Source organism: Cryptomeria japonica, chromosome 1, assembly GCF_030272615.1.
Source record: "Cryptomeria japonica chromosome 1, Sugi_1.0, whole genome shotgun sequence".
In the NCBI taxonomy this organism is placed as follows: Eukaryota; Viridiplantae; Streptophyta; class Pinopsida; order Cupressales; family Cupressaceae; genus Cryptomeria; species Cryptomeria japonica.
The window spans coordinates 77,068,092-77,082,435 of NC_081405.1; positions in this window are offsets into that span (position 1 = coordinate 77,068,092).

Sequence of the window (14,344 nt, forward strand, 5' to 3'; positions counted from 1 at the left end):
CTAGTTAGAAGATCAATTAAGTTGTTCTTGAGGTTTGATTTAATGATGATGAAGATTCTAGTAAGTGGTGATATTGCGATAATTCATGATACTTATGGATATTTCTAGATCGTGTTATATTTGTGTTGGTGGATTGCATTGATCATTGTGAGTGTTAATGATGTTTTTCTTGGTCTGATGGTGTTCTTCATGTTATGCGAAATTCATGATGATTTTAGGGTGAATTCACAAAGCTGGTTCCCACTTTCACCAAAGAAGGAATTTGGCAAAAGTGGAAAGTTCAATTTTCTAGGTGTTCGAGCGAAATAGGGGTGTTCGCTCGAACTACCCCTTGGAGTTCAAGCGAACCACGTTGCGGACCTGGGTTCGCTCGAACCATGGGTTACTTTTGGGTTCGAGCGAACCCATCACAATAGTACTATTTTAATGGGTTCGAGAAAACCCCCCCTTCGCTTGAATCCTTTTTCAGTTAGGTTTTTTTTAAAACATTTATAAATAGCGAAAGTGACAGTTAAAGGGTTAGTATCAAACTTGTCTTTTTCTATTTGGTGGGGGTTGGATCGAACTAGTTGTCAGCATCATGTCATCGAGCTTTGTTTGCAACAACTAGCGTCTTTCATATTTCAGTTTTTAACCTTTATTATATCAGGTGCACAAAATAACCCTTTGTTTGGTTTAATAATGTCTTTTTTTATTAAATTAATAAATAATTTGTTTGTTAATTTATTTTTTTAATTAAATAATTATATATAGTTATTGTTTTTCAACATTTTAAAAAAATGTCTGATAATTTATTATTTTTCATTATTTTAGAAAAATGTTTGATAATTTAATGTTTTGACTGAAATATGTCAATTTGTTTTTAAAATTACTTAATTGTATATATGTATATTTTTTTCAACATTTTAAAAAATTGTTATGAAAAACATAGAAAACTAAGGTAGTAAATCAAAACTTAGAAAAACATTAGCAAAAAAAGAAAATTAGAAAAAATGTCGCAAACATAAATATAATAAATTAAACATTAGAAAAATTAATAAATTTTAATTTAAATAAACATTAGAAAATTTAGATAACAAATTTAAACATATTAGACAAAATAAATCCTCTACAATGTGACCCATTTTCACATCCTATTACACACACAACATGACCCCTTAATACCACATATGCCCTGATGACACTATACATTCCCTTAGGAGGTCATAGAGGATCACATATAACATACTAGTGTACATATGACATTCCCTTTAGGATCACATAGTGTCCTAAGGGGTCATATGTGGTCCTAAGGGGTCACACATATGTTATAACACATGCGTGACCCCTTAGAACTGCATATGACCCCTTATAAAATTGTAGTGTGAACGACATACCTCTTAGTCCATCAAATAGTGTCTTAACACATGTGTGACCCATTAGAACCGCATATGACCCTTTATAAAATCCTAGTGTGAATGACATACCCCTTAGTCCATCACATAGTGTCTTAAGGGGTCATATGTGGTCTTAAGGGGTCACGCATGCATTAGCACATACGTGACCCCTTAGTAGGTCACATAGGACCCCTTATAACATCCTACTGTACATATGGCATTCCCCTTAGGATCATATAGTGTCCTAAGGGGTCATATGTGGTCCTGAGGGGTCATGCATGTGTTATAACATATGCATGACCCCTTAGAACCACATATGACCGCTTATAAAATCCTAGTGTGAACGACATACCCCTTAGTTCATCACATAGTGTCTTAAGGGGTCATATGTTGTCCTAAGGGGTCACAAATGCATTAACACATGCCTGGCCCCTTAGTAGGTCACATATGACCCCTTATAACATTCTACTATACATATGACATTCCCCTTAGGATCATATAGTGTCCTAAGTGGTCATATGTGGTCTTGAGGGGTCACGCATGTGTTATAACACATGCGTGACCCATTAGAACCGCATACGACCCCTTATAAAATCCTAGTGTGAACAACATACCCCTTAGTTCATCACATAGTGTCTTAAGGGGTTGTATGTGGTCCTAAGGGGTCACACATGCATTGACACATGCATGACCCCTTATAACATCCTACTATACATATGGCATTCCCCTTAGGATCATATAGTGTCCTAAGGGGTTATATGTGGTCCTGAGGGGTCCCCTTAGGATCATATAGTGTCCTAAGGGGTCATATGTGGTCCTGACCCATTAGAACCGCATATGACCCCTTATAAAATCCTAGTGTGAATGACATACCCCTTAGTTCATCACATAGTGTCTTAAGGGGTCGTATGTGGTCCTAAGGGGTCACGCATGCATTGACACATGCGTGACCCCTTAGTAGGTCACATATGACCCCTTATATAACATCCTACTATACATATGACATTCCCCTTAGGATCATATAGTGTCCTAACATATGCATGACCCCTTGTATAACATCCTACTGTACATATGACATTCCCCTTAGGATCATATAGTGTCCTAACATATGCATGACCCCTTAGAACCGCATATGACCCCTTATAAAATCCTAATGTGAATGACATACCCCTTAGTCCATCACATAGTGTCCTAAGGGGTCGTATGACATTCCCATTAAGATCACATATTGCAGATTTAATACTTTTATAATCATATGGGCCCAAATGTTATATATCATGTTTTTGAATTTTTTATGTATGTCAAAGATTTAAATATACACGTGTTAGATCTCTCTATCTCTCTGAAATATATGTTATCTCTCTCTCTCACTGAAATATTTGAAATTTTTACATGTATTTTTTGAAAATAAAAATGATCTCTCTCTCTCATGAAGATTTATATGTATAATCTCTCTCTCTCTCTCTCATGAAAATGATCTCTCTCTATCTCTCTGCTTACGTATTTATTTTAAATTTATGACATGTACCTAGATAGATGGCATCCCAGGATATACCTTCATAGGCTCCTGATCAAGATCCACCTGCGTAGGCTCCACATCAAGAGCCACACATTGATGATGTTGATCCTCCATAGCAAGATCCCCCCTTGCCCAACATTGCTACTATTTTTGAGTACAATGATCAGGAGTTGCATAGGTTGAGGGCCATATTAGATGACCCTCGTACTGATGGCATGTACAAGAGTACATGCATGTCCATTTTTGATAGTTTGCGGACATTGAGGGACCACTTAGTTTCTCATACATCATTCTCACCTGAGGTTATAGAGGATATATATAGACAGTTGAGGAGTGAGGTGAGGGGTCCTCATTCTTTTGCTGATGTGGTGGGGGTGGTCTCGAAGGAGACCATCAAGGAGAGATGATTTCCACAATATCAGGAGAAGATTAAGGTGAGGGTATATCAGGTTACTAGATGTATCGACCCATAGGTTGCATCACTGATTTACTCGCAGTTCTTAGCTGCCCATGGTCGTTATCCTAATAATGACCAGATACCATTATACTTTGCACAACAGGTATTTGTTGAGGTTCATTGTCAGATGAAACCAAACTACCTTGATATTTCAGGATATTATGGATAGGGGAGGGGCAGGATTGTTGATAGAGATGCATATAGTAGGCATGATAGAGCTCCGCCTAGACACAGGGACCTTGTTGGCCAGAGATTTCCTGTAGTAGTCCCAGCCATGGCACCCATAGCAGATCACGTTGTGATTGCTTCTCAGAGAGAAGCAATTGATAGGATTGGACAAATTGCATCAGCAACAACCACCATATCTTCTAACAGGGTGGGCAGATATATGATGAGTCGACCACGTTCATGATCATCCGTAGATCATGCATCTTCTAGTCATGGGGGGGCTTTAGATTCAGATGATTGGTATATTTATGCTGGCATCCCCTCCTTAGATGAGGTAGCAGCTATAGTCAGAGGTAGTAGACATGTATAGATGTCACAATATTTAGCCAAGGACCTACTACATGCTTATAGTTTTATTTCATCTCGACTTGGGATACCATTGGCTGATGTTAGAGAGGATATTTTCAGAGATGGTCAGGCTTTAGCGGCATCGACGAATACCTCGAGGCAGTCACAACATTCTCATCACTCTATGCATGCTCCAGGCACTGACCCACCTACAGATCACTCTGTTGTGGCAAAGGAGGAGCTACGAGTTGATCAGGTCCATATCACAGATGAGGGCTGCTTGGATTCATTTAAGGAGGAGATACGAGTTGATTAGGTCCATATCACAGATGAGGGTTTGGACTCATTTGAGGATCAACTGAGAGATTTGAGCCATATTGGATTTATGGACATGCTACTATAGTTAGACACTTCATCCATGATGCCCACTCATCTAGTTATCCCCTTGCACTCCTCAGTGATAAATACAACTAGAGAGAGATATGAAGGCATGAGTGATGTTGTTGATATGATCACAGAACAGGATTAGACTATACAACCTACTCCAGGTGATACACAGGTATGTACATGTGCATGTACATGTGCATTTAAATTTTTAGAAGATATGTATACATGTTGCAAATTTGTAGGATAAATCTATATATATATAGATCATGTTTAATAAATAATCTAGAGTTCTAAGTTTTAATTTGTAGATCATTTAAATTGATCCTAGACTAATCCTTAAATTGACAGTTAGCTCATGTCACTCCTTCCTTGAGCTCTGAGCGTGTGCATAGGAGAGATTCTTTAGATGTTGTTAGTGTATAGGTTAGTTATAGTTTTTGGTACATATATGTACATGTATGTATACATGCACATTACAATTTATATTTAAATTTTTATTTAACTCTACTTGGATTTGATTTACATGCACGTCTAGAGAGATAGATATATTATATTTAATATTTAAATAAATTCTGCTTTTGCAGGACTCCCCCTCAAATGGTCACTCAGTTCGTAGCCAACATGATCCCTGTTGATTTGCTCTAGACTTTATAGCTCATTTACATTTATCTTTGTATAGACTTTCATATTATATATATTCATGCACGTACATGGAGTTTAGACTAGATTATACTTTATACCTGCTTTGTGTTTGATTAGATTATACATGTTTGATTATATTAGATTTATACATGTTTGATTAGATTAGATTTATGCATGTTTGATTATATTAGATTTATACATGTTTGATTAGATTAGATTTAAATACATGTTTGATTAGATTGTATATTTCATGCATGTACAATGAAGTTTAGACTAGAGATTATATATATTTCATGCACATGTACATGTGTTAGATTATATATTCCACGTGCACATGTACATACATGTTAGATTATATATGTACTTTATGTTCGATGGATTGGACTGGATTATATATATATCACGTGCACATGTTAGAAATACAAGTAGATATGCATTAAAATTTAAAAGAACATGTTCAAACAAAAGAATATGTATAAAATGAAAAAACTAAACTTAATAGGTCATGTATTGAATAGTTCACATGGTATGTGAGCTTCTAGGTATGTATACTATAGTTAAACAGTTCACAACATGTACATGTCCTAATTACAAATGTCCTAATTCCATATTATATCAATTTTACAAATGTACATATTACATTCTAATTTAAATATGCATTTTTTAATTAAATTATTTTAACTAGTGGTCCTTACAAATTACATGCATTTAGAATTAGATACATTACCTTATACATACAAATTAAATATGCATTTAAACATGTACATGTACTTGAATTAACTTTGAATACATCCTAATTTGATATAATGTATTTGAACTTAAAAAATATTTACCCTTTAGTTTCAAAACAAATTAAGAGATCTAGAATTTATCTTGAGTATTAATTCAATTCATGTGGGTTGAACCACATGTGTACTTTGGATTACTAAATATATATATAGTTCATCCCACATCAAGTGGTTTAGAACACTCTTCAATAGCACTTAATATTTTGTCATGATCTTCACTATCTAGTCTCCACTTTTGAGACCGCCCTCGACGTGGAAGTGTTTGAAGAATTAGGCCAACAAGAATGACCAAGTGACTATACTGATATACCTTGTTGTCAATTTGATATTCAGTGAAATGAATCCCATGTTGAGCAATTTTAATTTGTCTGAAATATGTCCCTTGCACTACAACTGATCCTGCATGTACATGTATATAAGAAACGTGAGAAATTAAAAACTTCCACATAAGCGATTTGTACATGTACATATTCAAATAAGAACTCAAACCTGTGGGAAATGACATTCCATCACTCTTCTCATATTTTGATAACTTCTTTCTCTCTTATGTGCAATAAAATAAATAATAACTAACACCTTCTATATTTCCATCTTCTACTATGATTGCAAAAATATCTCTTGCAATTTGACACAAGTTGAATAAATTCTAAGTTATATGTCATTTTTAAGGAAATATTTACATGTGTACATCAAAGATGTACCATTTTTAATCAATCCTGAAATATGATTGTAATCACCAGAAATCAAAGGAATGTCTTCAAAGTTTTCATCCTCATTTGAATCCTTGTATGTGTCAGAAACATCTAGTGGCACCATTTTCCATTCACTAACATATCCAAGCTCTTGGTTCTTGCAATCAACATAGTTTTTGAAAATGCATTCAGAACAAAAACATGAATAATCCTTAGTGTATAATGTCCATGGGTGATTATCTATACTCATGACACAATGCAAAGATCTTGTCCTCTCCACACTCTTGCATCCATGCATTGATTTTCTATCCACATCTGCAAAATATACATGTGTACAAGAATGTACATGTAGATCAAGTTGTTAAATTCATACATTTGAACTAGGAACATTTTTTTAAAAATTAAATAAAATTAAATAAAATACTAAAAGAGAACACATACCGGTTATCTCCCAAAACACTCTATATGGAATGGGTCTGTATGTTCTCTATGATGATTCCCCAGGATAATTAGGTTGCTCAAAGTGTTTCTTACACCATTCAACAACATCATGTGCATCTTCTATACATTCTCCTGTGTACTTTATTTGATGCTTTCTTAGAGCACGTTTGATACAAGCTCCTGCACCATCATGTTCACCCTTTCCATGACCACTCTAAAAAAAACTCCAAACATGTGGTATTTTGTCATTTCGATGATATCTACATAGTGCATAAAATGGCCTCGAAGATTTGAATATTGCCGCACATCCATCAGACCAAACAAAATGTTTAACTATTCTTATGCCTCTATCTTTCAAATATTCAAAAAACTTCTTAAAGTAATGTTGTACAAAAAGTGTGTCATGCTCCTTATCATCACTGATATAGAAGTGGTACTCTTTCTTAATAACATGATTTTCAAATGTACTATCAACACCATACAAATTCATATGTGCATGTCGATAACACACATGCACCAAAATAGTGATTTTCTTTGAAAAGTAATACTCTGATTGAATCTCTTTTTGATGTGCAAAAGAGTAATTCTTTGCGAAGTCAACTATAGATATAATAGTTCCAAGTGGGAAAGTGTCTCTTAATCTTTTAAATTGTTCTACTTGCCACTTGGCAAAAAAACCATGGCATGTGTATGGTTTTATCAACTTATGAAAATTTTCAATAAATGTTCCAATAGGTATTTCCTCTTCTACATAATCTAGCCTTGTAGATTCCTTTCCAAATTTTGTTTCAAATTTTTTGTACTTGCAACTCTTGCAATTTACCATCTTCCTCATGTTAGTATCTTCATCTCTCAAAGGCAATTTAGCCAAGTCCCCGCATGTTCCACAAGTTCCCCTTATGCAATTTATTTGACCAGTTGCATTATCATCTAATTTATCACATAAGATGGATGCTATGAATTGACTTGTTCATTTAGGAGGAGCATTTTCATAACCATGACTATCTTCTCTAATCTTTCAAGACACCTGATAGTACAAGTCAAATTCGATGTGATAGCGAAAACAACAAGTTTCAAAAACTTTGTTTAACTTCACATAATATGGCCTTAACCATTCAAACATGGTTTGTCCAATCTTTATATGAGGGTTTGTTTTAGTAAACAATACATACAATTCATGTTTTGTTCTGTATATCCAATGTTTTACATGGAGATCATAACGATCAGGACCAATCCTTTGCTTGATAACATCTCTACTATTTGATGACGGACAAGTATTATCATTCCAAAAACTTGTCACAAAGTTCCTAACAACATCTTCAATTCTATCAGAACGAGGAGCTCTACACATAATTGCCTAATTCCCTTTTGAGGTAGTATCATCCAAAATCTTTCTCCTTTTAACATATTTAGATATTGTCCTTCTACTAAAACCAAACTCAGATGACAGTGAAGAGATTTGTCTTTTTTGAGGCAATCTTTCATTTACTAAAGATGTCAACATCACTCTTCTTGAAATGGTCTTATCTAGTTTTCAAGATTTTTTACCAATGTTCACCAAACCTTTCTTAACATTATCAACAATAGTTTTTTATAGCTGAGAAGTTTTTCTCTTTTGACTTGTTGTATCTATACCCAACAATTTTATTGGATCTATTAAGTCTTTATGAGTAAGTACACTTGATAACAATTGGGCTTTTTTTAGTGTAGTATCAAGATTGTTGAAATGAGACATTATTTCTTTTCCACTTTTATTCATTGACCTCCTTTTAGTATGTCTAGGTTCTTCACTGAGACGTTTCAACTCATCCACATCCATTTCAAGTAAATGATCTAAATTTTTATAAGAAATATTTCTCTTCACCTATTTAGCTGGATCCACAATATGCTCATCCATATCAATGGTAGGAGGTAAGGAGCCTGACCCCTCTCCTTCAAAGGTCTCCATTGGTTCAACTTGGACAATCTCCTCCCTATGTTCATCAACTATGTTGTGTTCTTCAAAAGGTTCGTTTGCCTTGACTCTCGCTTTAGAACTCCCTTCTTCTCCAGCCCGTTCTACACATAATTTAAGAGTTTGTGTAAGGTTCTTGAATTAATCAGAGATTATTCAATTAGGTTTAAGAATAGGGGTGAATTTGGCTTAAAGCTTTAGATGTTAAAATTAGCCCATTCAATTTGGTTTATTAAATTTAATTACTTTCAGGACCTTATTGCTATATCTCTAATTAAATTACCTGTTTAGGTTTAAAGTTCAATTTGTTCTCAGGTTAGGATTAAAGTTCAATCTCTAATTTTGAGCACTAATTTAACACAAAATAAAATTTTGACAAATTAGAAATTCCAATTTTGAAAATTAAAAGTACAAATATTTTGATGCATGCATATGATAAAGGTGACCTCATATTAATTTGTTATGGACCATAATGTAGGTGGAATATAATTTGTCACATGCGTGTATATTTAAGACCTATTATTGCATAATAGACCTCCTAATCTGAAATGTTTTTGCATGTACGTGAAGTCATATAAATAGTTCACCTAAATTATTCAACATGTTTAATAGGTTATAAATTTATGTCACATTTAAGACCTATAGTCAATGTAATAGTCCTAATAGGCCTTATTATTAATATCAATATGACCATGTATGAAAAAACATTTCACAATTAATATACTTAACTCCCCTTAAGATAGATATATTATGTGATATTAAAGGTCCACCTATCACATGAAATTACTTGTACATGTAGATTAAATATTCAATATATATAATTTAGAACCTAGAAATTATGACATAATAGGTCTTATTAATTTTATGACTTAATAGGTCTTATCTATTATAAATGGACTTAATTATATAGGAGAAAAATGCAATTACACAACAAGCAAGTTGATGGAATTTGAAATTTGCAAATACACATGTATTATCTCAAATTAATTATGCTTTCCAATTAAAACAAGATTATTTTTAATCCTATTATTTCCAATTAATTTAATTAAGATTTTTTAAATTAATTTTCATTAAAAATATTAGATAAAAAATATTGAACTAATTAATTGTTACGTAATACATATTAAATTAAATAGAAATAAAATTAAAAATACATACTTGCATCATGATATCTTTGTCTTCTTTGTTCTCAATATCTGTCTTCCGTTTTGGGAGAATAATTCCTTGAAGTCTTATTTTGCCTTGTCTTCTTGTTCCCCATGCTTTTACAAAAAACCTTCAAATTATTGCCCTCAAAATAATTTTCAAATGTCTTCTCTCATCCAAAAAAGTGAATTATTTTAATCATTTGTGTGATAAAAAATGAAAAAATTTATGGACATTTATACAACTCCACAAATGAAAAAAAAAATGAAAAATGCGTCGGCCAGAGTTCGAACAAAACCCGACAGTTAAAAATGGTCGGGTTCGTTCGAACATGACCATTACAAAAAAGCATGAGCCAAAATCAAGCACATTGGTTCGAGCGAATGGGGGTTCCCTCGAACCAAGTTCGAGCAAACCCCATTCGCTCAAAGTACTGTTCATTCGAACCCTCCAATTAGAGGTTTCTCCCAAAAAATTTCAGAGTTCTGAAGAATTAATGACTTCAGAGCTCTAGTTCAAAGCACGAATGAAATAATCTTGATAACCCAAAACTATTAGATGGTAGTACTCGAAGAAAGCTTTCCAACGAGTATAATTTTGTTATATTTTGAATTTATTATGTTCTTGTTTTTGTAATTTTATGGAAAATTGGTTTTTCATGGAACATGAACTTCTCTTTTCAACACATTGGGAAAAATAAGAAACTAATTCGAAAAAATTCTGAAAAATATCTATGCCCCTGGTATTGATGTCTTCTTTCTAACCAAAAAAATAAAATTGAATTTCGATTTATATGGAACAAGTTATGTGTTCAAATGTAAACCTATGTTTGAATTATGACTAGTCAGACTTCAAACCTATAAAATGAAAAATATTGAACATATCACTATAAAACCAAATACAAGCCCTGGATATTGATTTTACAAACCAAAATTCGAAAGAATTGAGTTTTTATCATTTATAGAAAAACAGTTATGCGTTTCGGGAGGCACATCACTCTTAAAAAATGTAGTTTGTTGTAAAAAACTACTTTTCGAGGGAGATGGAAATTTTTTTTAAAAATCCTTCAAAAAAATTTGAAAAAAATATATATAGAATCTACAAACAAAATGCTAGAAATCACTAATTTACATCATCTTCAAATTTTTAATAATTTAAAAGTTATAGTTCTCGGAAGTTGAAGATTATTTTAAAAATGTACATCTCAATGTCAAAAGTGACAAAAAAGTGGGAACCATTATTGTGAGTTCACCCTTTAGCATGTGTGGATGTTTGAGGCATAATTCTTGGAGGTGTTTTGTGTTCAAGGAGTTGATATTTGTCCAAACTATGTCTTAGTTGACATTGTTTTGGTTCACATGTGCATTGGAGTTTAGATTGAGCTGACTTGGTATTACACGTTTTATTTGTGTTATATACTTTTGGGCCAACATGTGAAAGATCTAATTTAATGTTGAGGATGTTGGCCATTTGGAGGAATTGATTATCTATTGCATTGATGTTTTGTCATTGATGTCAACACTAGCTATTTTGGATGCTTTATCAACACCCTTCTAGTCCTTGTAGGATGTGTGGTTTCTGGTTGGTTTGGATCTGGCATGATCCGGTATGCTCCGGTATGATTTGGTTATGGAATTGGATTATTTATGCTACTCATGTTCATATTCAATTAGTTGGTTTTGATTTGGTGATCGGATGCTATCCTATTTGCTTGGAAGTTTGTTTTATGGTTCCGACAAGGGTTTCACTGGCAGATTGTTGATGAAGATCTTTGATGATATGCATAAGTGGTGTTGGTGCGACTTCTGGTGGAGATTCAAGATGTTGATGGTGATCATGTTCGAGACTTGGCGGATTGGGATCATTGATTTAGCGCGTTGACCTAATTTGGGTCCCGGTTGATCTAGGTTATGGACCCGACTTAATGTAATGTGTGGATTGGACCTCTTGATGTATTTTTGGAATCTCTTATGGGTTAGATGTTATTTGTTTGGTCTTAGGCCGACATGTTTTGTAATTATGTAATCAGTTTATTGTCTTGTGGCTGACTTGATTGGTTATGGTCGAGGGTTTATATATATATGTTGTAAGATCTCATTGTAGATCATATCATGGCATGGGATGTAATATGCGAATAATATAATATCATTCAGGTAGAGGATTTGGTTGATCATTGGAGATTGAGTTGGGTTTATGTAAGAGGATTTAGTCCTCCGATATTGAGCTTAACTGGAACTGTATTCAGGCATAGGAGATGTTATCTTTGCAGTTCATTCATTCTTTCGGATTATAGTTTGGATTTCTATGTAGTCAGTGAGATTATTTTTATGATGAGCAGTGCGCTCTAGGCTAATGGGTGTCCTGCAAGTGCATGCCCCTCAATTGGAGTAGGCTTCCCACCATGTTTTTTCCCTTTACCGGGTTTTCCATGTTTAAATCTTGGTGTCATGTGGTTAGTATTTATTCTCTGATTATTGTTTATGCTTAATTAGTTTATTTGTTATTCCAGTATTAATATTTTGGGTTTGGGTATTAAAGTTTTAAATTTCTTAAGGTTTTGGTAATCTATAACAACTAATTCACCTCCCCCTCTCAGTTGTCTTTCGGTTATTTGAACTGTCTAACAATTGGTATCAGAGCACTACTCCTCTTTGTAGAAAGCTTAACTATTTGAGGAAGATCCTATGGTGACTAACAATTCAAGTTCATCTAGTTCATTTGGAGCTATCTTTCGGAGATATACCTAGGCTTGATGGAACAAATTACAGAGTATGGAAGATTCGGATGGAGACTCATCTGAGATGTCTTGGTAAGGAGATTTGGGAGATCACACAAAATGGTGTTACATCTTATAATCTGGCATCTAGCAATCCTCCTCCAGCAAACTTGGATAAGGAGTTTGAGAATGATTGTAGAGAAAGAGAAGCTCTCTTGTGTGCACTTTCTGATCAGCAAATAATGGGATTAAATTACAAATCATCTGCAAAGTTTAAATGAGATAAGTTGGAGACTCTTAATGAAGGTTAACCTACTGTGAAGATTGTTAAACTTGATGGTTACTGGGTGAGATATGAAAACTTGAAGATGGAAGAATATGAAAGGATTATTGCATTCATGGAAAAGGTAAATGGGATTGTTATGGGAATTCAATGTTGTGGTGCAACTCTAATTGAAGATAAAATTATTTCTAAAGTTCTGAGAACTCTACCACCAGCTTACAATATGAAGGCTACTACAATTAATCAATTGATAACAATGGCTAATACTACTATCAATAGATATACCTTGGTTGGGAAATTATCTACTTTTGAGCTTGAAGAATTTGGACCTTTTGGAGCTGTGAAGTCTGAACCTGCTTTTCATGCATTTGCATCATCAACCAGTAAGAAAGATTGGAGAGATTTATATGCAAAGGAATTGATTGATATGAAGAGAGAAGATGATGAGTTTGAGCAACTTGAAGCACTATTTGGTATAAGAGTACCTAAAGGATCGATAGAATTAAGTATGAAGGAAAAACACCTTTTAACTGTTTTGCATGTAATAAGATTGGCCATTTTGCATCTAGATGTCCTAAAAGGAATTCAAGATTTGAAGAAAGAGTGAGAAGATTATTTAAACCTAGCCCTGGATATCAGAACAAGTAGAAGTACAAGAAAAACAGAGATAAATCATGCTACATAGCAGATGAGGAAGCTGTGACTGATTCTGATGATGAACCGATAGAAGACTCTGCTAGTGGTTCTGACAATGGAAAGAAATGGGTGTTATTGGCTATCAATTAAGATGTTCCAGCATTGGAAGAGAATGTACCTGAAGACAAGGATGAATGGGTAATTGATAGTGGATGTTCACATCATATGACTGGAGATAAAAGGAAGTTTGTGTCTTTCCAAGAATTTGATGGCGGTTTGGTTAGATTTTGAGATGACAAAGAATGTATGATCAAAGGAAAATAAACTATATCATTGGATGGTAAGCACAATACTGATAATGTTTATTTTGTTGAAGGTTTGAGGCATAATCTTTTGAATGTAGGACAATTGGTGGATAAGGGATTTCAATTACAGTTCAAGGATAGAAAATGCAAAATCATTAACAGAACTGGTTTGGAGATTGCAACTGGTACATAGACAAAAGGTAATATATTTCATTTGAATTCTAGTGAGAAGACATGTTAGATTGCACAAATTGATGAGAGTTGGCTATGACATAAAAGCTTATGTCATGTGAATTTTGATTGCATGGTAAAGATCAGCTCAACTAAGGTAGTTAGAGATATACCTAAGATTGTGAAGCCCTATAATTTGGTATGTAAAGAATGTCAAATGGGAAAACAGGTCAGAACCTCTTTTAGGAGTATACAAGGTAAATCTAATGATGTTCTTGATCTTATTCATACTGATTTGTGTGGCCCTGGTAGAGT